Here is a 26,819-nt window from a genome sequence, read left to right as displayed (position 1 = left end):
GGGAAGGAAGATGACTACCTTTGAAGATCCGGAAACTAAGGTTTCCAAACGGGAGAAAAAATCTCAGCCAGAGGGTCCTGCCTCGGAGGGTATTCTTGCCGCACAACATCCGCGCGGGGATCAGCCCTCTACCAAGCTGTAAGTAATCAAAAAGTATTTAATAGTGAAGATATCCTACCTTACTTCCGAAGAAAATAACCGATGCTTATAAACTGTAGTCCGAATCGCAGCCCTTCTCGACAGAGTTCATCTTCGGGGGATCTTCTTCCGGAGATGATGGAGAGTGTCGGTGTCAAAACCGGCGGATCTCGGGTAGGGGGTCCCGAACTGTGCGTCTAGGCGGATGGTAACAGGAGGCAGGGGACACGATGTTTTACCCAGGTTCGGACCCTCTTGATGGAAGTAAAACCCTACGTCCTTCTTGATTAATATTGATGATATGGGTAGTACAAGAGTAGATCTACCACGAGATCAGAGAGGCTAAACCCTAGAAGCTAGCCTATGGTATGGTTGTTGTGTATGTTCTATCGACTAGCCTGGCCTCGGTTTATATAATGCACCAGAGGCCTAGGATAACAAGAGTCCTAGCGGAATATGCTGATGGGGAGGAGTCCTTGTCTTGATCGCCAAGTCTTGTGGAATCTTCCTTGTATGCGGCAGCTGTCCCAACTGGCCCACGAGTATGCGGCCATGGGGGTCCTCGGCCCAATCCAACTAATCGGGAGACAACATGATGAGTACCCCCTAGTCCAGGACACCGTCAGTATCCCCCTGAACCGGTCTTCAAGTTAGGGACGCTCCCCGATTCTTCTGAACTGTTCTTCATCTTCGGTTGTCGGTCTTGAAAACTGGTTCAACAAGTCTTCTCATCTTCGATCTTGAGGATCGCCGATATGCATTCGACGAGTTTACACGTCGGTTATCCGAGGAGCCCCTTTTAGTTTCCGGCCTTTATCAATGCCTTGTTATTTTTATGCCACACCTCGGGTTTGAAGTTGTTCCCGAGAGGCAGTGTCCTCTTGCGTCCGAGTTCTAACGCCGGACTGCATTCGAGGTATTTTTTGCAGCCGAGCACCAATGCCGGACTGCTTCCGAGCTCTAACGCCGGAATGTATCCGAGCTCCAACGCCGGACTATATCTGAGGTGTCATATCACTTTGGTTCAAAAAAGTTAAAGGAGTTTAGCCGAGATTAATGCCGGAAATGCCCTCTACGGAGCTAGCCGCTAGCGCCCGAGCTTTATGCCGGACTACTTCCAAGGTGGTGCACCACCTCGACCGCGGGCAGATTTATTGTGAATATTTTTAACTGGTGCAGTTTATTCTCTACCGAGATATATAGCCAGTAGCCCTCAAGGTGTGTATGGGTCTAAAACCCAAGATGCACCTGAAGGATGACGTAAGACCGCTGATCCCAGTAGCCGCTGAGACTCAGGTTGATTTGCAAAATCGGCCTGAGGATCAAGTCCTAGCTCAGCAGAATACTTCGGGATACAAAAAGCGGCGTGCTCAGTCCTCGAGACTCAGGTTGGGTGCGGCCGACCAACCCGAGGATCAAAATCTCCTCGGCAACTGTATTGCACTTAAAATTTTCTGCATTGAACAGGCAATGCAGTAGCCCACGAGACACTGGTTGGGTGGCAACACCAGATCAGGGGATCGATGTGCCCCTTTAATGTTTTTAAATAATAAGCCCGAAGCCCAGTAGCCCCCGAGCCTTAATGCGGGCACGGGTGGCCGAATTAAGGATCAATATCCATAGTAAAATCACAAATTATGTGTAATGACTCTATGTATCCAAGTACTTTACATCATTAATGCTCAGATCCGCATTGTGCAAAACTTTGTTGACCGACCATCGGCTTCCACCTCCTCGGCCAGTAACCGAGGAGTGTTTGTCCTACTTTATAAAGCCTTCATGAGGGCAAAGATTTACGACAAACAAGGCAATCTGGCCATACGGTTTTATAAACAAAGGTACGCTGAGAGATATGTTATATTACTAGTTAACATAAGAAATGTCTTCCAAAGAAAATAGTCCCGCTATCGGTTCCTTTCTTTGGGTTGTCATGCTAAGCATGATCATGAAACCTCAGATCTAATGTAAGAGCAAAATATCAAGCATTTAGTTTGGGAGGCCAGTTAATAGCCCCCGGTAGTGTTCGGCGACAGTCGAGATTAAGCCGTAAACACTTCGGCCATTGTTATGAGTGGCCCATCATTTAACACATTCATCGGATCGCTGACCAGTTTACGCTTATTGTGACAGTCATTTTTCGGCTTTCTCCACTGAGGTGCTTAACCGTGTGAGCTGGAAGCACAATTGCAGTGGTTCTCCCTTTGCACGCCTAGCCGAACAAAGTGGAACATAGGAAGCAAGTGCAGGAGCCGGGCAACCCAACTATTGACCGAAGACACAATTCGAAACCGATGCATATATAGCAATATCTGAGAATATTTTTGCCGAATCTATAAATGTGTCCGGCATTGCACTGCGAGACTTGTGCTGAAAACACACAAATAGTTTAAAAGTGCCATAAGCTTGGAAAACCAAAAAACGTCAGTAAAAACTTGACGTCCGAACAAGATCAAGTGTTCGGTGCCAATCCGAAAATTGGTCTTAGAAAAAAAAAGACTGCTTCTGTCGTGCTTTAACATTGCACATCCGATCTCAAGACTTCAAGCGGGTCAGCCTTCGGCTGCAGCCTCCTATCCCGAAGGCGGGGTGCTTCTCGTTAGACCAGTTTAGCGAACTAAACTCGAGCGGTCACTAGAGAGAAAATGTGTTATCTGGCTATTGACCACACACTCACGTAAAAAAAGGAGCGATAGAAAAAGACTTTGCAACGACCAAGAAGAAAACACATTTACTATAAAATAGCTCATATAAATTTTAAGAGCCCCCAAGTGACTTGGGTAAAAGATTTTATGTATAATGATTGTATGTACCGAAGTACTTATATCATATCTTTGTTCAACCAAACTTTAAACGCGTCTTAATCGACCGTCGGCTTCTCCCTCTTCGGTCAAGGACCGAAAAGTGTTATGTACTCCACCTATCGAGAATATCGACAGTGTTTCCGATAACCAGGCAACCGGGCCATACGGCTGTAACAGACAAAGCGCGCTCAGGGAACTTATGCTATATTACAGACGAAGTGTAAGAAGCATCTTCGAAGAAAATAGTACCCCCACCAATACCTTTCTTCGGTGCTCATTATTACTATGAGACTTGTGTAATAGATTTTTTGTACTCATGAGTTCCGTTGTGTGCCGACCATGATTGAAAACAATAAGAGCGCTAGCTTTCGGCTTCACCCAGTCTGAGGTCAGAGCTCAAAGGACCCGGTCGTGACAATCGCAGAGGTGCTCCCTTTACTCCCTAGCCGAACAATCAGGAACGTAGGGGTAAGCGCAGGAGCCAGGCAACCCAACTTGCAAATCGCTTAAGTCAATATGGTGCATATTGTGGCGTAATACACGAACAAGGAACGAAGCCGTACAAGTATAATCACATGCAAGAGGAAAAGCTTCATAAAGGAAGCCCCCAAATAAACAGGGTATTTGAATTTGTGTGTCACAAACAAAGTTTGGACAAGGAAATTTTTTACAAGCAACTTTTTTCCAAAAAAGTATAATGCTTGGTCGAACCGAACACAAGTTAAAAATTAAAACTTTGAGCATGAAAGCGACTTAGCTGGTTAATGTGTTCGGCATTGATGATGCGGTCCGAGCTTGATGCGGGATAAGGTTCCATCCCCCAAGTTGGTCCTGAGGTGGCGGAGCGGAGAGCTCGACACGCCGAAGTGGTGACATAGCACGGTCAATGCAGACCGGCAGAGTGACGACGAAGTCCCCGGATCATTTTCCTGTGCACAAAAAATAGTGCAAACCGGAGATAATAGTAATAATGATAAAAAAATCGTTGCATAATAAATAATTTATGCAAAGTGAGTAATAAAAGAAATATGGTCTGGCGCCGAAGTCAATGTCGATGCAGGGCGTCGGCGTGATGCGGTAAAGGCGTGGCAAAGCCTGAATTCACAGGTCGGTCCGAGTTCTGGATGCGGCGTTCGCCGGACTATGTACAGAAACTGACCGAACCACCACGCGACCATCGTTAATGCGGCCATCATTTGATAGACCTGTGTACAGATGATGGACGAACGAGAGTAATAATTCCTTGGGAAAAATAAACCCAAACAAGCAAAAAATTACTAGGATTAATAGCACCTGGTTTATTTGTTATAGCAATCCGAAGAAAGGTGATTTCGAAAATTGGGACTCGATCCGCACACCCATTGCCTGATGGGCGATAAAGCGACGGTATGGCGATGCTGGCAAAGGTTGGCTCACCGAGGCAAAGCTTTCGGTCCAGCTAACGTGACGGAGCTGGTCGGCTAGAGACGCCGAAGTCTCCGGAGTAGGTTGATGAAGAGATGGCGAAGCCTCCGTTCCAGCCGAGATGTCGAAGCCTCGATGTCAGCCGATGAGTCGAAGTAGGTCGGCGTGACGGACACCAGCGTGAAGAAGCAATAGTGCGGCCTTGCCGATGCAGGTCGTGACGTGGTCGATGCCGGCTTGATGAAGTGACCGTGCGGCGATGCCGGTATGCCCGCTCCATGTAATCCGTGGGGCGGCGATGTTGGTGATGATTTATCCTTCGCGATGTCAGACTTTTGTTCGGCTTGCCGAGATGATGATCCGAAGAAGTTGAGCTCGGCTCAACAAAGTGACGACGTGTCTAGCGCAGGTCGGCAGCCTTGTATCAATATTGCCGGACTGGTTTGACACCAGCATGATGATGAAGATGACCTCATGGGAGGCTTAAAAATTTGCGGGCACGTGTTTAAAAACAACGCACAATACCCTAGAAGAGAATTCCTCTAAAAAGGTTGTCCAATGTCACGTTCATAAAGAAACATGAATTCGGGTCGGATCCGTATTCGCGCAGAAAACGGATCCGAAAATTGATCCACTCATCGGAAGGTTCCCAGAGTTTGAACCGTCGGACCGAGCTGAAATTTGGCAGGGTGGTACATATGGGAATTCCGCAGTAGATGAACGGTTGGATCTTCCAAAGGACCTCTGAGCTAGGCTCTAGAGACCACGCCCTAAACTCATCCAGATTCCCAACCAGAAAGCACCAATGAAAGCACCAAACCTTGTTGACCATAGTCCGGCCAGGGCTCTCCTGATAAAGAGAGAGACTTTAGTGAATTCAGAATATCGCCGAAGGGCGAGTGCTGAAAGATGTCTGCGGCGGTGAACTCCATGATCGGCGCCCAATCGGGTTCGATCGGTAGGGGCGTGGAGGGCTCGGAGTCTGGAGAGGAGTCCGGCTCCTTGGAGTCACGGGCTTCGCAGAGAATAGGGCTGGTGTTCGGCTCGATCACCATAGAGATTGCAGCCCCCGAGGCGGTGTCCAACCATCCATCCTCGATTGGCGCAATTGGCTCCGAATTAAGGGTTGGAGCTGATATGGGTGCGGCCTCTAGGGCACTGTTCGGCGGCAGAGCTAGATCATGCCCATCGTGACAGTGCGGCGTGCTCGGCTGCGGCTCGAATCCGTCAAAGATCAAGTCTCCGCGGAGGTCTGCTGTGTAGTTTAAACTTCCAAATCTGACCTGACAGCCAGGGGCGTAGCTTTCGATATGCTCCAGATGGCCAAGCGAATTGGCCCGCAGTGCAAAGCCGCCAAATACGAAGATCTGTCCGGGGAGAAAAGTCTCACCCTGGATCGCATCATCGTTGATGATCGGAGGGGCCATCGGGCCTAAGAGTGACGACACAGAGGAACTCTCAATGAAAGCACCAATGTCGGTGTCAAAACCGGCGGATCTCGGGTAGGGGGTCCCGAACTGTGCGTCTAGGCGGATAGTAACAGGAGGCAGGGGACATGATGTTTTACCCAGGTTCGGGCCCTCTTGATGGAGGTAAAAGCCTACGTCCTGCTTGATTAATATTGATGATATGGGTAGTACAAGAGTAGATCTACCACGAGATCAGAGAGGCTAAACCCTAGAAGCTAGCCTATGGTATGGTTGTTGTGTATGTTCTATCGACTAGCTTGACCTCGGTTTATATAATGCACCAGAGGCCTAGGATAACAAGAGTCCTAGCGGAATATGCCGATGGGGAGGAGTCCTTGTCTTAATCACCAAGTCTTGTGGAATCTTCCTTGTATGTGGCAGCTGTCCGAACTGGCCCACGAGTATGCGGCCATGGGGGTCCTCGGCCCAATCCAACTGATCGGGAGATGACGTGATGAGTACCCCCTAGTCCAGGATGCCGTCAGAGAGCAAAACGCCTCCCCCGGACTCCCCAACTCAAGAAGCGAGCGACCTTGAAGTGTCGTCGCGAAGGGTATCTTCGGATCCACTAGGGCCAGAGGATAACCCTTTGGCTACCCGGACTCCATAGTATCCGGCTCATAAGGAGAGCGGCAGCAAGGGTCCGTGCAGTGTGCGGTCGGATGCACTGGAGGATCTTCTGAGGAAAGCTGCCATCTCAGAAGCGCATCGTATGCTAATGGGTACGGTAATTGAGAGGATTTTGTCCACGGAAAGCGGGTTGCATGAAGCTTTTATGAGTCTGCTGAAAGGCTTCGAGGTATGTGATATAACATATGCTTTTAACAGTACCGCATACGTTAGGTATGCCCATGCAGATAGTAGCCCCTGAGACTCTGGTTGTCATCGAGAACGGCGGCAAATAGAGGATCATAGTCCCAGGTAATAACCAGACGACCTTTTATGTGCAGGTGATTGAAGCTCCGGTGGCTAGCCGGACTAATGGTTTTGCCGAACTAAAGCGGCAACTGGATGCGACAGATGCCGACATCGTGCTTGTGAACAAGCGGCTTGACGAGGCACAGGGTGAGTGATTTTTCTAGTGATCGTCACATAATAAGAGCAGCATGATGCCGATATCTTTAATATGTTGTGACTACAGATGAAGCTGCCACCGTGGAGACCCTTCGGGCGGAGCTTGCCCGAGCCAAGGAGCAAGCAAGGAGTAATAATGCGGCCGCTTTAAAGGCGGCCGAAGAGTTAAGGGCCGAACAGGCCGCGCATTACGAGAGCAAGGAAAAAATAGCCAGGATGGCTGTAGAGTTAAAAGATGCTGCTGACCGTTACCAGCTTCTTGAAGAAGAAAACCAGGCGAAGGCGACGGACCTGGAAAAGGCCCGGGTGGCTGCCAAGGAAGCCCGCTCCAAAATTAGAGCGACAAAGGAGGAGCTGAATCAAGCTGCAGATATCGTGTCTGGGAAGCCCTTCTTGTTGCGGACTAAGTTCGGGGATCCGAAGTATGCTCCTCATGACCGGCTATGGAGTTCTACGGACGCGTACATGGATTTGGCTGCAAGTGCTGCTGATGCGGCCGAGTACTTCAAGGATCAGAGAGGTCCCAAAGTGAAAAAACTGTTCTGGTCACAGTTTCACGCTCCAGTCCGTCCGCTGCTGCTGAATGATCGATTGACCGGTTGGGCCGAGCTCCATAGGTTGTCCGGACTTGCCATGAGGTTTGTTGTGGATCATCTGTGGCCGGGAGGGCCAAGGCCGAATAGCTACTTTAGCTTAGTGCAACAATTCCTTGACACTGTGCCACGCATCAATGCTGTAAAGAGATCGGCGTGCATAGAAGGTGCGCGGATGGCCCTTGCCGTGTCAAAACATACTGGGCGGAGATGGATGCCACCACTATTGCGGCACAGGGTTCGGCCATAGGCCGAGTGGCTGCCGAGCACTACTTTGAAGAAGTCCTTGAAGGCGCTCGCTCGATAGAGGCTCAATGCTCAAAGAATATTAGTTTCCAGTGACATGTAGTCCCATTGTGCAAACAATGTTTTTCTGAATTAATCAAGGCTGTATTTATACTTTTGCCCGAAAGTACTATGATGCCTCCTATGTGGCCGTTTATGTATATATGTATATAACCTGAAAGTTTGCAGTCGTCGGCTTTCGCCCCCATGCATATAATGCGGGGGTGTTCGCAAAAGATGCATATCCACACTTGATCCAACTTCTTGGTCCGTTAAGGAGGTGATAGCGTAGGGAACGAGGCAATCAGACTATATTGCTTTAACACTTTCACTTAGCCATAGGAGTTTCACAGTGGGGCTACTATATAGCCCCTGGTACTTCTGCGCTCGTCCGAATACGGGGCGCGTACGTACATGATCGGGAAACGGCCCTTCGTTAATGCGGAGGAATCCCAAAGATTCCAATTAGTCATCGAGTGGTGGACCAGTCTCTCGCTATATCATGATAGTGAGTTTTTGGCTTTCTCTACTGAGGTGCTCATCCGGATGAACCAGGGCACAATCACAGTAGTTCTCCCAGTGCTACCTTAGTCGATATAACAGAACATAAGGTACCAAAACGTGGGAGCCGGGCAAACCCAACATTTTACCAAAGACATGATTCGGAGCTGATGCATATAGGTCCAAACTCGCGACGCCGAACACTCCCTAAGGCGTTTGGTCTTTATAACATATACCGGGCTAAACAATGCCCTTTATAAGAAACCCCATGTGTCCAGGTACGTGCAAAATCCTGGCGTGGCCACATGCCAATAACGCCGGCATCCTTCTCGGTTTTGTAGAGTATTCGGAGGATGTGGGCAACAAGAGACAATAAAAAAGGTTTACACAGGGCCTTAATCTAAAAAGAAACCTTTGGGGGGGGGGGTCCCTGCTGCACGTCTGTGCGTGTGTCTCCCTTGTGCGGTGTCCTGGATGGGTGTAGCACGATTGTCACCTGCAAAAGGAAAGAACTTAGGTGAAAGTTGCCGTGCCAAAAAAGAAGAATGAATTATCAAAATTCCAGAGAGGCCTGGTTGAGTCGGGCTGGCCCTAATTGCACGCGGGAAGCCCCTGGTATCGTTTTATGAGGGTTTGAAATCCAATCTCATGACTGTACGATGGAACGCCGGATTCGTCTAACCGTGTCTGTGGTCTTAACGACCTGCCATTTTTCTGGTTGGTGAGGCTGTCTAGTGTGCGGCTGTTAGAGCCGTCGCGTCCTCTTCCGTACGTAAAGAACGGTTGGCATTTCCGCTGACTATGATGACGCCTCGTGGACCGGGCATCTTGAGCTTGATAAAGGCATAATGCGGTATTGCGTTAAAACGAGCGAAAGTTGCTCTTCCGAGTAGTGCTTGATAATCACTTCGAAATGGAGCGATGTGAAAAGTTAACGTTTCGCTTCGGAAGTTATCGGGAGAACCGAATACCACCTCTAGTGGTAGAGAGCCAGTACAGCGGGCTTCTTGGCCTAGTATTACTCCCTTGAAGGTAGTATTACTGTGGCTTATTTGTGTCGGGTCTATCCCCATTTGGCGGACTGTGTCCTGATATATCAGATTTAGATCACTTCTGCCATCCATTAGGACCTTTGTGAAATGGTACCCATTTATTATTGGGTCTAACACCAAGGCCGTCAGTCCTTTGCGCCGGATATTTGTATTGTGATCCCTACAATCAAAAGTGACCGGGAAGGCCAACCAGGGGTTGAGCCTGGGGGTGACAGGCTGTATGGCGCGTGTGCATCGGGGTGCATGATTGCTTCTCCCCTTTCTCACATGGATCATGTTTACTGTTTTAACCTCTGGTGGGAACCTTTTTTGTCCTCCAGCGCTTTGCTGGCGAGGTTCATCCTTGTCTTCGCTTGGTGTCTCTTCCCCTTTGTGTTAGGCGTTTAGCTTACCGGCCAGCTTGAAGACCCAACATTCTCTGTGGGTATGATTTGCAGGTTTGTCTGGGGTGCCGTGAATCTGACACAGTTTGTCAAGAATTTTGTTTAGGCCAGATTGTCCTTCTTTACTGCCTTTGAAAGGCTTTTTTCGCTGACCTTGTCTAGAGCCCCTGAATCCGGCGTTTACCGCCGTGTTATCTGGGCTACCTTCTTTATTCCGACGCTTGTTTTTGTTGCGTCGTGGTTTCCCATTGCCATCCCTGACTTCGGATGTGCTTGGATCGCCGGTGCTGCTACGGGCCAGCCAGCTGTCCTCACCCGCGCAAAAGCGGGTCATGAGGCTTGTTAGGGCTGCCATTGTTCTCAGTTTTTCTTAACCGAGGTGTCTGGCGAGTCATTCGTCTCGGACGCTGTGCTTGAAAGCTGCTAAGGCTTCGGTGTCCGGACAATTGACAATTTGGTTCTTCTTGGTGAGAAACCTGTTCCAAAGCTTTCGGGCGGACTCTCCGGACTGTTGGATTATATGACTTAATTCGTCTGCATCCGGAGGTCGGACATAAGTCCCTTGAAAATTGGCCTGGAAAGCATCCTCGAGCTCCTCCCAACTTCCAATTGAGTTTTCGGGGAGGCTTTTCAGCCAGTGCCTAGATGGCCCTTTAAGCTTGAGGGGCAAGTATTTGATGGCATGGAGATCATCTCCACGAGCCATATGGATGTGGAGGATGAAGTCCTCTATATAGACTCCAGGGTCTATGGTTCCGCCGTACGCCTCTATGTTCACCGGTTTGAATCCCTCTGGGAATTTGTGATCCAGCACCTCATCAGTGAAACATAAGGGGTGTGCGGCACCCTTGTATTGGGATGCGCCATGGTGTTCGGACGGTTATAGTATTCAGTGTTGGTTGTGTACCGTAGCGCGCTTCCTAGATCCATAGATAGATCTGGTCGCGTCGGATTTTTGACGCAAGTTCTGACGTAGATCGTGTGTTGACTTATGCGTGACTTTGTTGGCTGCTCTATCGCGTTCATAGGGTGGTGGATCTGGCCTGTTGGCCGTATCACTTTTCGGCTGTATGGGCTCGAAGGCCTTATCGTTGAATTCCGGTAATAGCTTGCACTTTGGATAGCTATTTGGGTGGTAACTTCCACCATACTTTGTTACTTTGTTCCACTTGCTGTTGAGCGGATTTTGTGCGACCTTGAGCCTTTGCTTCTGTTTCTTCAGGCTTCTCCCTGTGGCAATAAGCCTTCTGTGGAGGTTCTCTTGCTCCAAGTGTGTTTCTGGGATGATGGGTGCATCTTCGTCCGGACTGTTTTCTTCCCTAGACGGGGATTGATGAGGCGAATCTTTGACGTAATCGTGTTCGGATGTCGGGTCCATACTATGTATGTAGTTTGCATCTTGATCGCATTCTGCCACCGGGGTGGTGCAGTTATCGTTTCTGTTGCTATGGCAGGACTTAGAGCAGCACCGCTGACGTTGGCGCTTGGGTTGCTTCTTGGAGGGGTCATCCTCTGCTTTCTCATCGCCATTGGCTTTGTTGGGGGTGTTCACCATGTATACGTCATGCGATGAAGTAGCAGTCCAGCGCCCTATGGGCGGTGGTTCCTGTTCGTCTCCGGCTTCATCGTCCATACCGTCGAAGTCTTCGGAGTCGAAGTCGAGCATGTCGGTTAAGTTGTCGACAGTGGCTACTAAGTGGGTGGTGGGTGGGCAGCGAATTTCTTCGTCGTCCGCATCCCATTCTAGCCAGGCATAGTTCGGCCAAGGTTCTCCTGACAGGGAGAGAGACCTTAATGAGTTTAGCACATCTCCGAAGGGAGAGTGCTGGAAGATATCCGTGGAGGTGAACTCCATGATCGGCGCCCAGTCGGATTCGACAGGCACGGATGTGAGCGGCTCGGAGTCCGTGGCCGGAGAAGAATCTAGTGGTTCGGCGACACGGCTCTCGTATGGGGTGAAGTCAGTATCCGGCTCTATCGCCACTGAGAGTGTGGCCTCCATGGCAGGGTCCATCCATCCGCTCTCGGTTGGCGCGACTTGCTCCGAACTAAAGGCCGGAGTAGCTGCGGATGCGATCTCCCGAACACTGTCTGACGGTGGAGTTACGTCATGCTCGTCGCGACTGCGCGACGCGTCCGACATGGGCTCGAATCCATCGAAGACCAAGTCTCCACGGATATCGGCCGTGTAGTTCAAGTTTCCAAATCTGACCTGATGGCCAGGGGCGTAGCTCTCAATCTGCTCCAGGTGGCCAAGCAAATTGTCCCGCAGCGCAAAGTCGCCGAATATGAAGATCTATCCGGGGAGGAAAGCCTCACCCTGGACCGCATCGCTAGCGATGATCAAAGGAGCCATCAAGCCTTATGGTGACGACACAGAGGAACTCTCAATGAAAGCACCAATGTCAGTGTCCAAACCGGCGGATCTCGTGTAGGGGGTCCCGAATTGTGCGTCTAAGGCGGATGGTAACAGGAGGTAGGGGACACGTTGTTTACCCAGGTTCGGGCCCTCTTGATGGAGGTAAAACCCTACGTCCTGCTTGATTGTTCTTGATGATATGAGTATTACAAGAGTAGATCTACCACGAGATCAGAGAGGCTAAACCCTAGAAGCTAGCCTAAGGTATGATTGTATGTTGTCCTACGGACTAAAACCCTCCGGCTTATATAGACACCGGAGGGGGCTAGGGTTACACAAGGTCGGTTACAAAGGAGGAGATATACATATCCGTATTTCCTAGCTTGCCTTCCACGCCAAGTAGAGTCCCATCCGGACACGGGACGAAGTCTTCAATCTTGTACCTTCATAGTCCAACAGTCCGGCCAAAGGATATAGTCCGGCTGTCCGGAGACCCCCTAATCCAGGACTCCCTCATATCTTAAATCCATCAATCTCTTCATTGGAGTTATCTAAAGTTATATTTCACCTAAAGCTTTCCCTAAGGATTGTTTCTATTTATGGTGCTTACAAATGGCCGAAGTTCTTCATTTATCATCCGGGTGAAATAAGTTTCTCGTCTCCTTGTTGATATCAATCCAATCTCTTGTTTCCGTTAGTGGCAGAATTTCACCTCATAATTTTGAGATGTTTTCCATAAGCCCACAACAACCTTATTCTTCTGTTGTTTAATTTTCAACGACTCCATTCAATCCTTCTTTAAGGATGCTCTCTCAAATTCATTTGTGGTAGGAGTTGTCGTTTTCTTCTTCGTTCTTTTCTTCCATCAATCCAGCTTCTATTCTTTCGTTCCGGAGGCATTGTGATGTTGCTCTTTTCCTCCCATCATCTCATTTTTCCTATATCATGTTCTTTCTTTTGCTTGTCCATTCAACCGGTGTGTCGTTTCATCCATTCGAGTTCTCTCATCTTATCAAGTTTTGCCTCCCTTCTCAACCGGAGTGCTGTCTGAAATCTTTTTTACCCCTTGTGCCATTCTTTCAATAGTTCCGGGGACAGTGTGTTGTTGATTTCATCAAGTATCCTCTCATCTTGTCAAGTTCATGTTCAATTCCTTCCATTTATAGTCGGAGTGCTGTCAAAATTATGTCATTCTTATTCCTTCTTTATCTTGTTTTAACCGGAGTGTTGTCGTAATTGATCTTTATCGTTCCTTGTACATCTCATTTCATCCGGAGTGCTTGCATGTACTTCCTGTCCAGTGCAACCCTTTTTCTTATGTCTTCCAACCTACAAGGTTCTAGTAATGTTCCATGTTCCTCTTTTCTAACGGAGTGTTTTCAACTTTGTTCATCTCCATTGTATTCTTTCTTTAAATTTTTCAACCTTTTAAGGTTCTTTGGGTTCACTCATTCGTCGAAGAAGCAACTTTGTTTTACCTCTTCCTCTTCTGCTTTTCTTCGGTACCATCCCGGATCTCGGGACGAGGTCCTCTTGTAGTGGTGGAGTGTTGTAATGCCCCGAGACCGATGCTCCAGACGCCTTCCATGTATTTTTTTGCCGCCATGTGTTTTATTTGTTTGTCGCATTCATCATCGCATCATTCGCATTGCATCGGCACTTCGTTGCCGACATTTTACAAAACCTGCATTTGTCGTCGTTGTCGTTTCTCACTTTGCCTTCATCACCTTCTCTCGGACCGCATTCTTCTCTCTCTTTTCTGAGCCCATAAAATCCCTCACCTTCGTTGACCGTTCTGAGACCAACTGGGTTTTCGATTCCCCCTTGTCAAACCACCTAATCCCTTTTTGCACAGTGCATCGACCCCTCACCCGTGTCCGAAACTCCCCTGAACCCGAACCAGACTAGCGTTACCATTGGGTCCAGATCATTCCCGAACATCTATAAAACATCTTCGTTTTCTTTATTGGACTCCCTAACCTATTTTTTTCTCGACCACCTGATTAAGATCGGAGAGTCCAAATCTACCCCAAATTTTTTAGTTTCCCTATATAAACACCCCCTAGTCTAAATCTAGACAAAACTCTAACTTCTAGGGGCTTGTCCCATTCCCCCATCGCCACCTTCCAAATCGTCCTTGGGATGCCTCCCGATCCACCCACCTCCTCTCCCCGAAATTCCCCATCGGGCCAATCCCGCAGCCCCCTTTCGGTCCAAGCACCCGAGCCACAGCGAGCCCGCAAGGCGCCAGCCTCCCGCCGACGACCGAAGTCACCACCAGGCCGTTCTGCCCCTGCCACCTCCCTCCTCCCTTCCTCTTCTTCCCTAGTTTCTCACCTCCCTTCTCTCTGCTTGCAACAGGTCGAGGCATGGCGCCGCCCCAAGCACTTCTCCGACGCCATGGATGGGCGCACCCATCGGCGAGCTCCCCAGCTGCCGGATCCGGCATCTAGGACCTCCCCTGCGCCCTGGTACCTCCTGGAGTGCCGGCAAAAAACCTGTTGCCCTGCCAAGGCACCCGCTCGTTCCTTGCATGAGGTTCCTAGCCCCGCCTTTGCTTCGTTTGAACCGGGGGGGTCGACACGCCCCTGCCTCATGTGAACCATGCCGCCGCGCGGAGCTTCCTCCTTCCCCCGCCGTCATCATCAGCTGAGCAGGCTGCCGTTGCCAAGTCCTTCTCCCCGCCTCTGCTTCCATGCTCCAGATCAAACGAGCAAGCCACCATGGACGCCGACGCCTGGAGCTCCAAGTCCACTGTTGCACTGATCCGGTCGCTTTGCCTTGGATCCGGTCAGACCCCCCCTTGCCTTCGTCGTCTCCCGCTAGTCCCGAGCGCCGCTGGTCACCTTCTCCTCGACCGCCGGAGTTCGCCCCGCCGCTGCGTTCCTTTGCCTCATCCAGGTCCCCGAGCATCTACTTCCAGCGCCCGTGTTGACCAGCGCCTTCCCTTCATCAAACCCAGCCCTGCCGCGCCCTGCGCGAGGCCCAGCGCTCTAGCCGGCCACTTCTCCACCGACCTGGGCCATGGCCCATGGGTGAGCAGACCCCCCTTCAGCCACTTGTGCTCTGTCGGTCTAGAAGATTTGGCCTGTTTCATGTTTTTTTTCACAGAACGATTTTCCTATTATCCAGAGAAAACTTGTTTTACAGTTTAGTCCCTCTACTTCATGCATATAATAACTAATAAACCGTGCATCGGATTAAAATGCTTTATATATATGAAAAATGACTAGAATTTCATCTAGTTTCATAATATCCAACTTTCATGCACATTTAAAATGTTTAAAATTTTTGTTTGCATTAATTTGCTTAAATGCCATGCTAAAATGTTTTATTTCACAACTAATTAACCGTAGCTCCGAATTTAGTAAATTTTATATGTAAATGGGGTAGAAAAATGCCTAGTTTAACATGGTGCACTGATCTTGCATGTTTAACAACTCTACAATATGGTTTAGGGCAGAACAGTACCAAATCCATAAATTGCATATGAGGATTTACCGGAATCGTTGTTTGTTGTTTCCGGCCTCATTTAAATTGCCTAAAATGTGTAGTTTACTTATGCTTAACCTCTTGCCATGTTTAAGAACATTTAAAATTGTGGGGTACATAAACGAGAGAGAACTAAATAATTGATGTGGTGTTTCGTCAATATGCAACTCGTTGCATATTGAGCTCCACTTAATTTGTAGTATTGTTTGTGCACTTTGCCATGCCATGCCTCATTAAACCGGACATGCATCATACGTGGTTGCGCATCATACCGTGTTTATGTGATGGTTGTTTACTATGTTGCTTGCTTCTTTCCGGGTTGCTTCTCTCGTTAGCTTCGGTTTCGTTCCGGAGTTGTGAGGATTCGTTCGACTACGTCCGCTTGTCTTCTTCATGGACTCCTTCTTCCTTGCGGGATCTTAGGCAAGATGGCCATACCCTCGAAATCACTTCTATCTTTGCTTGCTAGTTGTTTGCTCTATGGCTATGTTGTGCTACCTACCACTTTTTTATCATGCCTCCCATATTACCATGTCAAGCCTCTAACCCACCTTTCCTAGCAAACCGTTGTTTGGCTAAGTTATCGCTTTGCTCAGCCCCTCTTATAGCGTTGTTAGTTGCAGGTGAAGCTGATGTTTGTTCCATGTTGGAACATGGATATGTTGGGATATCACAATATCTCCTATTTAATTAATGCATCTATATACTTGGTAAAGGGTGGAAGGCTCGGCCTTTTGCCTAGTGTTTTGCTCCACTTTTGCCGCCCTAGTTTTCTGTCATACCAGTGTTATGTTCCTTGATTTTGTGTTCCTTACGCGGTTGGGTGTTATGGGAACCCTCTGACAGTTCGCTTTGAATAAAACTCCTCCAGCAATGCCCAACCTTGGTTTTAACATTTTCCACCTAAGCCTTTTCCCTTGGGTTTTCGCGAGCCCGAGGGTCATCTTTATTTCACCCCCCCCCCTTGGGCCAGTGCTCCTCTGAGTGTTGGTCTGAACCGAGCCACCTGCGGGGCCACCTCGGGGAAACTCGAGGGCTGGTTTCACTTGTAGCTTGTCTCATCCGGTGTGCCCTGAGAACGAGATATGTGCAGCTCCTATCGGGATTTGTCGGCACAGTCGGGTGGCTTTGCTGGTTGTGTTTTACCATTGTTAAAATGTCTTGTAACCGAGAGTCCAAGATTGATAGGTTCTTTCCGGGAGAAGGAATATCCTCCATTGAGCGTGAGAGCTTGTGATTGGCTAAGTTGGGACACCCCTGCAGGGTATAAACTTTCGAGAGCCGTGCCCGCGGTTATGTGGCAGATGGGAATTTGTTAATATCCGGTTGTAGCGAACTTGACACTTGACGTAATTAAAATGTACCAACCGCGTGTGTAGCCGTGATGGTCTCTTTTCGGCGGAGTCCGAGAAGTGAACACGATCTTGTGTTATGCTTGAACGCAAGTAGCTTCAGGATCACTTCTTGATCACTTCTAGCTTCTCGACCGTTGCGTTGCTTCTCTTCTCGCTCTTATTTGCGTATGTTAGCCACCATATATGCTTAGTGCTTGCTGCAGATCCACCTCACTACCTTGTCCTACCAATAAGCTTAAATAGTCTTGATCTCGCGGGTGTGAGATTGTTCAGTCCTCGTGATTCACGGATACTTCCAAACAATTGCAGGTGCCGAGGATACCAGTGTAGATGATGCTACTGAACTCAAGTGGGAGTTCGACGAGGATCTAGGTCGTTACTACATTTCGTTTCCTGATGATTAGTAGTGGAGCCCAGTTAGGACGATCGGGGATCTAGCATTTGGGGTGTATATTCCTTTTTATTCGGATTTGGCCGTAGTCGGTCTTTGAGTGTATTTTGATGATGTATGAATTATTTATGTATTGTCTGAAGTGGCGATTGTAAGCCAACTCTTTATCCCTTTCTTATTCAGTACATGGGATTGTGTGAAGATTACCCCTCTTGCGACAAAACTACCATGCGGCTATGCCTCTAAGTCGCGCCCCGACACGTGGGAGATATAGCCGCTGTGGGTGTTATACACCCCTAGTTGGTTTTGGAGTATTGTCGACAAACTCGGTTGAGCGACTAATGTGTTTGTGAGAATTGCAGGATAACACATGTAGTAGTCCCATATTGATTCGGTTTACCTACCAGAGATGACCCCTAAAAATGTGTGAAGACATTGAAGACAATGGTGGTCTCCGAAGAGATTCACATTGAAGACTATGACATGAGAAGACATCATATGAAGACTATGGAGTACGAAGACATAGTTGTTTCGTAGTTTCCTTTTCTTCTTTGTTGAGTCATAGGAACCACTGTACTGTTAAGTGGGGTCCAAGTGAACAAAGTCAGAGTGACTGATGTGATGCTCAACCAAATCCTATGTCTTCAAGCGAAGACAATGAGAGCAAATCTTATCCAGAGTTGGATAAGTCAGCTTTACTTGTAGCCCAAGTCAAGCTGCCGCGTGTGTTTGAAATCTGACCATTGGACACGTGTCAGTTCCTTAGTGACCCAGGGTCATTTCGGACAAGTCATGTCGGGTTGCCTCCTGGCTATAGATAGCCCACCCCTACACCATAAATTGGTGGCTGCTCAGAGTTAGTGCACGACTTTTGTCGATTGAGGGCAACCCACCTCTGAAGCATTTGAGAGAGATATCCTTGCGAGGACAAAGCCCAAAAAACCCAGAGCCAAAGAGTGTTAGGCATCACCGAAGTCTTTCTATCCAAAAACTTGTTACACTTGAGGACTGTGAATCCTCCAGCCGGTTAGGTGTCGCGTTCTGAGCATCCAAGAGTCATTGTGGATCGATGGTGAACGATGTCTGTGAAGGTTTGGAAGTCTACCTTGAAGACTTACCAGAGTGATTGGGCGAGGACTGTGTGTCCTTAGCTCAAGGGGAATAAGGTGAAGACGCGGTCTTTTGAGTTGAATCTGAGCCTCCCTAACCAGACGTATAGTTGTCACAGCAACTGGAACTGGTCTACCAAATTCGTGTCCTCTCCAAGCAACTGGTTCTATCCTTCTCATCTCTTTACTTTACAGTTGTCTTCGTGAAGTCATTGCCTGCTTGCATGATCTGATTGACTTCACAGTGTGAAGACTGTTGTTGTTTGGCTTCATACTATCTTCCATCCCAATCCATACTACCTAGCTACTGATAGTCTTTGTGCTTTCACTTCATTGCTTACTTGACTATGGCTTGTCTAGTGTAGTCTACCTTCCGCTGCATATCAATAGGTTCATTTCTTCTGTTTGTCCTCAAAGCCTCCGTGTTTTGAAGACTTCCATGAAAAACGCCTATTCACCCCCCTCTAGTCGATAACTAGCACTTTCAATTGGTATCGGAGCAAGGTGCTCCCTTGTTCTGTGTGATTCGGTTTAACCACCTAGAGTTTTAGCTGTGTCAACTGCAGGGATAATCAAAGTCTCTGCTGCATGCCCTGTCTTCCATGGCACCGATTACCCCTACTGGAAGAATAAGATGCACATGCATCTTGAAGCCATTGACGTCGACCTCTGGTACGTCGTCAAGAACAGCGTTCCCAAGGTCGGTGAAGGTGTCACTTTTGCTGATGTCAAGAGGTTCATTCAACTGGACTCAACTGCCAAGAACATCATCTGTGGTCATCTGACCAAAGGACAGTATGGTCGTGTGAGCACTCTCGAAACTGTGAAGCTAGTCTCGGACTAGCTCTCCAAGGTCAATGAAGGCGTCTCAACCCAGAGAGACTCAAGGATTAGTGTTCTTCACAACCTCTTCAACCGCTTCAAGAGAAATGACAATGAGAATGTCCAGCTCAGATTTGATCGCCTCACTGATATCACAAATGAGCTTCGCGCACTCGGCGCCACTGAGATCACCAAGCAAAAAATCGTCAAGACACTTCTGAGATCGCTTGACATCTCATTCGACACCTTAGCCCTGATGATTCAAGAACGCCCTGACTTCAAGAATCTCGGACCGTATGACATACTTGAGAGGCTCAACACACATGAGTTCCAGCAATCTGAGAAAAGAGATATCTATGGTCCTAACTATGGCCGAACTCGCGCTTTGAAGGCAAAAGTTGTTTCCTCATCTGAAGAAGAATCTGACAGCAGTTCTGAGGACCTTGAAGACATTGGTAAGGAGCTTGCTATGCTTGTAAAGAAGTTCCAGAGGTTCACCAAGCAGAAAGACTTCAGAAAGTCCTCAAGATCCAACTCAAGAAACGATGAAGCTTCCTCACGTAACTACAAGAAGAGAACATGCCACAAGTGCAAGAAACCTGGTCACTACATCTCTGAGTGTCCTTAGTGGGATAATGAGACCAAGAAGAAGAAGAAGAAGAGAAAGGAATATGATTCATATGACAAGAAGAAGAAGAAATCCTCAAAGTCTTCTTCCAACTCTTCATCGAAGTCTTCATCACACAGGAAGAGCTCATCCAGCAAGGCTCGTGCATTTGTTGGCAAGGAGATGGATTCAGAGGAGGAGTCTGCATCTGAGGAGGCAGAGGTGGAGTCTGAAGAGGAATTAGATTCAGGCGTGGCAAGCCTGGCTCTAGCTTCAGCGTATGTCGCCAAGTCCATCTTCGACACTGAAGACAATGGCTTCGTCACCAACACTGATGCTAATGATGAGGATGACTCTGCTCCCACCTACTTCTTCATGGCATGTGGTGCCAAGGTAAACTCACGCGATTCTTACTTTCAAACTTCAAGTGAAGATGACTCTGAATGTGAATCTAAACCTAGCTACAAAACACATGCTAAAATTGCAACAGAACAACAAAATGTAATGGAACATATTCAAAAGTTGCTAGACAAAAGTGATGACCTGTTGGACGTAGAAATGACTCGAATTCAGTCCTTAATTGAAGACATTAAAAGTATTTATGTTAAGTATGAGGAACTTGAAAGTCATCATGAAACGCTCTCAACTACTCATGAAAAGCTCTCCTATGATTATCTTCAAAGGAAGCAAGAGCTTGAGAACTTGAGATCGTCTCATGAAGATCTTCAAAAGGAGAACGAGTCACTCCGCGCTCAATAGATGAGTTCTGATTAGGAAGACTTTGAGCCACCATGTTTAAAATGTCTTGAGTGTGATAATGTTGCTTCTGTTGCTGGATGTTCTACTACTACTACTGTTGCTATGTCTTCAACTGCTGATATGGAAACTAACCCCTCTTCTGAGGATTCCACTACTATTGCTGATGAGAATGCCAAGTTGAAAACATTGCTTGAAACAGGGATGTACAAAAGCCTCAAAGGGCATCAAACACTATGCGATGTCCTCAAGAAACAAATTTTGAACCAAAACCCTAGGAAAGAGGGTGTTGGGTTCGAGAGGAAAATGAATGTTGATGGTTCCTACTGGAAGCCTAAGCAGTACCCCAAAACCACATGGGTTGCTGCAAAGGGACCTTCGGTGGATCCATCTACCTTATCTGGCTTCACTTGTGCTAACCCTATTATCATTGATGAATCCTTTCATGCAAACTATAGACTATTTAAGAATCAGAAGGGTGAAGTGTTTGCCAGGTATATTGGTACTAACTGCAGGAATGGACCCCCTTTGAAGAAGATCTGGGTGCCCAAGAGTTGTCTTGAAATTCTTCAGGTGAATGTCATCATGACACCACCTGGGAAGAAGACAAACCCCAGACCAAAGACTTCATATGGTCCAAAGGCTTCATACAGACAAAGGACTCACCAGAGTCACCCTAATGCCAATATTTTGCAGGTAAACCATACTCGGACTTATGAATATGAGCGTGTTTCATCAAACCGCTATGTTCATAAGACCAAGAACTATTCTGCATATTCTTATGAGTATTATTCACCTCCTGCAAGGCTATTTGCTAGGGCTCCAAAGCCGAAGTTCTCAGATGTTGCATTTAGACTCATTGCTTCGAAGCCACCCCTCAAGATGTGGGTGGTTAAGAAAAATTAACTCTCTTTTGCAGGGAAAGGTCTCCAGCCGGAAATCAAAGGTGTCTGATGCTTATGCTGGGGACCTAAAACATCTTGTGGGGCGCAAGATAAAATGCCCAAATGGTCTTACTATGTATTTTGTTCCTGGATTCCTTGACAATCATCCTATCTGCCCTAACTAGGATCTGAACTTTGATAATATGCATGTTCGTCAAATGTCTATGCTTCACATTTACCTTGGTGAAGCCTATCCCCCTAACTGCACTATAGGGTATGATACCAAAGGCTTCTGAGTGGATTATGGATAGTGGATGCACTAACCACATGACTGGTGATTGAAGTCTTCTCATGGACTCAACCTTATGTCCATCTGACAAGAGTCACATCACATTTGCTGACACTGGTAAAAGCAAGGTATTGGGTCTAGGTAGAGTTGCAATCTCAAAGGATCAGCACATGGATAAAGTGATGCTTGTTGAATCCCTTGGTTTCAACTTAATGTATGTCTCAATGCTTTGTGATTTGAACATGGTTGTGATGTTTGTAAAATATCATTGCCTTGTGCTTATGGAATCTGAAAAATCTCCAGTCCTTGAAGGATATTGAAAAGATGATTTTTACATGGTAGATTTCTCAGCAGGACCACAGTTGGCCATATGTCTTCTAGCAAAAGCTTTAGAGTGCTGGCTCTCGCATCGGAGGCTAGGGCATGCTGGCATGAGGAACTTGTACACACTCGCGAAGAAGAAACATGTCATAGGCATCGAGGGCATCAAGTTCAAGAAGGATCATCTGTGTGGTGCCTGCGAAGCTGGAAAGATGACAAGGGCCAAGCATCCCTCGAAGACAATCATGACGACATCTCGTCCCTTCGAGTTCCTTCACATGGAACTATTTGGCTGTACTCACTACTCTACTCTTACTACCACTGCTTGCCTCTATGGCTTTGTCATTGTTCATGATTACTCAAGATATAAATTGGTGCATATAATCCTCTACAAGAATGAAGTGCAGGATGTCTTCAGACGATTCGCCAATCGTGCCATGACGAACTATGGCATCAAGATCAAGCACATCAGAAGTGACAATGGCACAGAGTTCAAGAACACCGGCCTCGACACTTATCTTGATACATTGGGCATCACTCATGAGTTCTCTGCTCCATACACACCTCAGCAGAATGGCATCATGGAGCGTAAGAACAGAACCCTCATTGAAATGGCACGAACGATGCTTAATGAGTACAAGACACCAAGGAAGTTCTGGCCTGAAACCATTGACACTGCATGTCACGTCATCAACCGTGTTTATCTTCACAAGATTCTAAACAAGACATCCTATGAGGTCCTAACTGATGAAGTCTCACCAAGTGAATCCATCAAGGTTATGGGTACTAGAGAAATCATACATTCAGAGGCTCAGGCGGAAGAAGAAATCATCATTTCTGCACCTAATCAACCCGAAGACACTGCTCAGCCTGAAGTCAATGTCGATAATGAAGACAATGATCAGCAGGACCAAAGTCTTCGTCCAGTTCATCGTCGTGTTGCAAATGAAGTGCAGATTGAGAAGATAATTGATAGCATCAATGCACCTGGTCCACTCACTTGTTCAAGAGCAACACAGCTAGCAAATTTCTGTGGGCACTTTGCATTTGTATCTATATCTGAACCCAAGAAAGTTGTTGAAGCCTTCATGGAACCAGAATGGATTCAAGCGATGCAAGAAGAGCTTCAACAGGTCAAGCTGAACAATGTGTGGGAATTGGTTAAGCGTCCTGACCCTCAGAATCATAACATCATTGGCACAAAATGGATCTATCGCAACAAACAAGATGAGCATGGTCAAGTTGTCAGGAACAAGGCTCGTCTCATTGCTCAAGGATACACTCAAGTTGAAGGGATTGACTTCTACGAAACATTTGCTCCGATGGCTAGGCTTGAAGCCATTTTTTCATACTGCTATCCTATGCCAACCATCACAACATCCTCCTGTACCAAATGGATGTGAAGAGTGCTTTATCAATGGCAAGATTGAAGAAGAAGTGTATGTTGCACAACCACCTGGTTTGAAGATCCAAAATGCCCTGATATGGTATACAAGCTCAACAAGGCACTGTATGGCCTCAAACAAGCCCCTCGTGCTTGGTATGATACACTGAAAGATTTCCTGAAGAGCAAAGGCTTCAAACCTGGTTCCCTGGATCCCACACTCTTCACAAAGACATATGATGGAGAATTCTTTGTATGCCAAATCTATGTGGATGACATTATCTTCGGCTGCACTGACAAGAGATACAGGATGAGTTTGGACACATGATGCAAGAGCAATATCAGATGTCCATGATGGGTGAGCTGAAATTCTTCCTAGGTCTTCAAATCCGTCAGCAGAGCAACGACATTTTCATATCACAAGAGAAATACCTCAAAGATTGCCTGAAGAAGTTTGGAATGCAAGACTGCAAAGGATACACGAGGCGAATGCCAACCAAAAGTCATCTGGGTCCCGACGACAATGGTAAAGAGTTTGATCAAAAGGTATACCGCTCCATGATTGGTTCTTTACTCTACTTATGTGCATCTAGGCCAGATATAATGCTTAGCATTTGCATGTGTGCCCAATTCCAAGCGGCACCGAAGGAGTCGCATCTTAGCTGTGAAGCGAATTCTTTGATATTTGGCTTACACCCCAACACTAGGATATGGTATCCAAAGGGCTCAGAGTTTGATCTAGTTGGATTCTGTCAGGACCCCGATTCCAAGTCACATCGATCTAGCCGGTAACACCTCATATCACATTGCGGCCTCACGCACGGTATCCCCACGGGTGTCGCCTTACCATGGCCCAGGACCGTTTGCACCTTTTGGCTCACGTATATGATAGTGTCACTAGCATCCATATGACAGAGAACCCGGGCCGACATGGCTAGTCGTGAACCCAAAGCGGCACAGACCTATGGAGACAGGCATACATGAATCACATCGAGCATGTCGGTCATCACGTGTGAATCCGGGCTGTAGCACTGGGCTAACGGGACTCTGGTGAACCCGGGGCTGTAGCAGGCTAGGCAGGACTCCGGATGTCACCGCGTGACATTTCCCCGAAGGGACAGACATAGGAACGAAGTGAAACACATGCCGGCCAGTCAAGTGTCCCGAGCAGTAGTGCTGGGCTAGCAGGACTCCGGTGAACCGGGCTATAGCGGACTACTATGGCTCGAGGAGCACTAGACTACATTTCGCCATAAGAAAGGCTGCCAAGGATAAACAACTAGATTGTCGGATCCCAACATACCAAGCATTTCAATCATACACACAATATGCTCGATATGTGCAAATACAACATGGCATCACAACAAAACTCTACAACTCAAGTACTTTATTTAAAGGCTCCAAAGAGCCATACATAACATGTTCATACAGGTAGGGGTCACATGACCCGACACTCAAGTCATACAAGCATACAAGCACATGCGGAAGCAAATAGTCTGAGTACAGACACTAGAAAGAAAGAAGGCTTCTCGAAGCCTGTCTATCTACATAGGGCCCTCCATGGCCAGGATCACCACCTTGGTGGCAAGTCACTCATCGACGTCGAGATCTACATAAAACCCATCGGAGGGGGCGGTGTTGTCGTCTGAAAACGGTAATTAAGCAAACATGAGTACAAAGGTACTCAGCAAGTCTTACATCAGAACCTACTATACATGCTCATTCTCAAGAAGGTGGTGGAGTTATTGCAGCAAGCCAGCTTTGACTCTTGGCTAAGCTATCCTACGAGACTCCACTAGTAAAATAGTTTTCGCACACGAGTCCACTACTCACCAACACAATACTCCACCGGGGATCCTCCCTCGTCATCCTACGAGAGGGCCATCCTCGGTACTCACACTTATCTTGAGTCTTTTAGTAGTATCCATTAACTTGTCTATGAACTGTATAGGCAACCAAGTAGTCCTTTACCGCGGACGCGGCTATTCGAATAGATTTATACCCTGCAGGGGTGTACTTCATCACACATGTTTCCACCACTTAGCGTCTGCACACGACATGTGCTCGGCAGACTTCAAGCGAAAACCGACGTGGGTGTAGACCATGACCTGACTAACCGCACAAGTCTCTAGTCCAGGTTTATCGCCTATTCAGGTTCCATCCGCAAGGAAATCCGGCCGGGGTGTCCTCAACGGCCCCAAACGATGTGTGCAGGGTTCCCGAGACACCAAACGGGCGACTCGGTACACCGTGCCACGGTGTATCTACCGCATCATAGCCCACCCCTAGGGTCAGCGCTACGCACTGCCGCCAACACATAACCTACAAACACCAGAAACTAGTTGCAACTCCTGGACAGAGGACGAGAGGGGTCAGTAAGTCGAGCAGGGTCATATTTCAGGGCCCAATGTGTGGTAGTAGCTGAATCTTAAATCACGCATACAGATCTCAGTTCTTATGGACGGCCTCAATGAAACAACCCACCATGTACTCCTACATGGCCTCTCATCGATACCTTTACCAAAACATGTTCAACACATCCCTCACATTACCGACATAATCATTTCACTCTAGCCCATCACCCAGATGAACCAGACCTGACACAACTCTAAGCATAGCAGGCATAGCAAGGTAGGAATCACATACATGGCTCAATCAACTCCTACACATGCTAGTGGGTTTCATCTAGTTACTGTGGCAATGACAGGTCATGCAGAGGATAAGGGTTCAACTACCGTAGCACACAGCAGTTTGAATCGTGTTGTCTTAATGCAGTAAACAAGAGCAGAAGCGAGAACATGGGTTTGTATCGAATGATCAATGGGTTGCTTGCCTGATGTAGTGGTAGTAGGGTACTGCCCTTCAGACGGTTACTCGGGGTTATCCTCGGAGGCAGAACCTACCACGAAAGACACACCGAACATAATCAACACATGACAATATGCAACAATATGATGCATGCTATGACATGGCAAAATGAATGTGTCTTGGCCTAATGCAAGCTAAACTAGAAAGGAATGAACTCATTTGAATCAAAGATTCAAATGTTAGTTCATTTAACATAGCCTTATTAGTGCATTATCTTATTTTGCTTTAACAGCAAGGTTAACTTGTTTTGTCATGCATGAAACCATTATAGATGGATAGATTGAATTTTTCTAATCATTTTTCATATATAATTTGTTTGATTTGGAGCTATGGTTGTGTTTCTATGATTTTTAGAAGTTTTGGCTATTTTCTGGAATTTCCTATATAAAACTAAATCCAGAAAAAGAATAAATGCGTCAGCACTACATCACTATGACGTCAGCGAGTCAAAGGCGCCAGGGCCAGTCAAACCTGACTGGTGG

This window comes from Triticum aestivum, chromosome 1A, assembly GCF_018294505.1.
Source record: "Triticum aestivum cultivar Chinese Spring chromosome 1A, IWGSC CS RefSeq v2.1, whole genome shotgun sequence".
Classification (NCBI taxonomy): Eukaryota; Viridiplantae; Streptophyta; class Magnoliopsida; order Poales; family Poaceae; genus Triticum; species Triticum aestivum.
Note: the sequence above shows the minus strand (reverse complement) of the source record.